This window comes from Ascaphus truei, chromosome 18 (genome assembly GCF_040206685.1).
Source record: "Ascaphus truei isolate aAscTru1 chromosome 18, aAscTru1.hap1, whole genome shotgun sequence".
Classification (NCBI taxonomy): domain Eukaryota; kingdom Metazoa; phylum Chordata; class Amphibia; order Anura; family Ascaphidae; genus Ascaphus; species Ascaphus truei.
Window position 1 is genome coordinate 5,799,216 of NC_134500.1, and position 1,859 is coordinate 5,801,074.

General features: G+C 33.4%; 1 long non-coding RNA gene across 1 annotated transcript in view; it reads right to left on the reverse strand.

The window, feature by feature from the left end:
• Window positions 1-208: 208 nt before the first annotated feature.
• Window positions 209-1,859, reverse strand: part of LOC142469250 (uncharacterized) — a 3,081-nt gene continuing 1,430 nt past the window's right edge. The window contains exons 2-3 of the long non-coding RNA XR_012788996.1: window positions 928-1,082; window positions 209-453 (exon numbers count right to left, since the gene is read on the reverse strand). This is a non-coding gene — a long non-coding RNA (uncharacterized LOC142469250). The remainder of the gene's footprint in view (window positions 454-927; window positions 1,083-1,859) is intronic.

Sequence of the window (1,859 nt, forward strand, 5' to 3'; positions counted from 1 at the left end):
TATGTATTGTATAATTCCTTATGCTACGGTTTTTTTGTATTATGCTATTACCAATAATAATAATAATAATAATAATAATAATAATAATAATAATAATAAGAAGAAGAATTATTATTATTATTATTATTATTATTATTATTATTATTATACATTATACATTATACATTATACATTATTAATATTATAATACTAATAATAATAATTATTACTATTATTATTATTTGTATTATTGTTATTATATTATGTATACCTCCGGAGATTTTAAATGATGCCCTACACACAGCAGTCTGCATCGTGACCATGTAAAAATGAGGTTCCTTCTGGGAAGTTATCCGTGGCTTCTTGGTACAATCTGTTGGTGTGAAGAAGCTGTCACGATTCATTACACTGGCTGTCTAACAGGACATCTCAATCTCCCTGCAAGCCTTTGATGGGCTTCGCATTTCTGCCAACCTAGAATAATAAACATGAAAGGTGTTTTAGCGTTTACATGACATTCAAATTCTAACTATGGCTGCAAAGCTGGGCTAAGAAAGCAGCCCCGGATTTATATATATAATCCTATGGATTCTGCAGTTTAATGTATTTATTCTTAAAAATGATGCTACATTCACTTCACTTCTTGTGCCAGTGCAACCGGAACACTTAGTTAGATTTTTTTTTATATATATATACTTAATAAGTTATATATATTATATTATAAGTTATTATATGTACCCCGCTACCATATTATACCACAGCACAATAATGAATTAGAAAAAGTGTAAAGCGTGTAAATATATACATTTTGTAACATGGTATAAGTATATAGTATTATCTCGAAAAGATAACGGGGTGTAGAAAGATTAGAGGAACTTGTAATCGAAAAGAAGAAAGCGGAATGAAATAATAGAGTATATCAAATGTATCAATAACTGAAAATCATACCGGATGTTCACATGTTGACAGCATTTGATGCGGTTTAATCTCGGTGCAGATCGGAGAAATATAAACACAGTAATTCATTACACAAATGCAAAACCCAACTTGGCAGAGTTTGTGTAAAACCAGAACCATTGTGGGCTCATTCTATGCTCACACTTCTGAAAAGAAAGAATACATTGTATAAAACATTTCTAATTTGTTACTTTTATGTTAGTTCGGAGTAAAAATGTGAAGTTCTTGATATATTACTAACACACAATGTACAGAAGAAATAGCAAGTATCACATTTCCGGCATACAAGCGGCTATAGGATTTTATAACATTTTGCTAGGCACCATATCCAATCCACCTGTTTACCAAACCTTACATTTTTCACCCAAATTTATTTAGCATTAACCAATGCGATTATTATATGTTACCTCGATTTAACTATAGATATTACAAGCCTGATTCCCATTAAACTCCCTGTGGTGTACGTATCAAGGCAAACGTGATACAATTCTGGGGCAAAAACACGATTTCAGAGGTATCAAAGAATAAATCCTATTGATTCCAGTAGGATACTTTGTTTGATACATATGGTGCAGATTGGTTTTGCCCTTTCTTCGGGCATGGCAGTTTGGGAAGGGGGTTTGGTTCGCTCCCCCCCCCCCCCCCCCCCACTGCTACGTTTGTCAGGTGGAATTGGTACATATAAATATATACGGATCACCCAGGGGGCTGTGGGGGACACCTTACAATGTACTTTTATTATCCTAAAGGTAAGTTCCATGCTACGAATGTTTTTCTTTCTCTTCCTGTTAAGATCAATATGTACTCTCTATCTGCTATTGATTGATTTGGCCGAAAGTGGGAGCATCTCTACACACTGGCTCCACTTACAATCTTGTTACATACATACAATAATCTTATATATGTGTTCCCCCATAAAGATG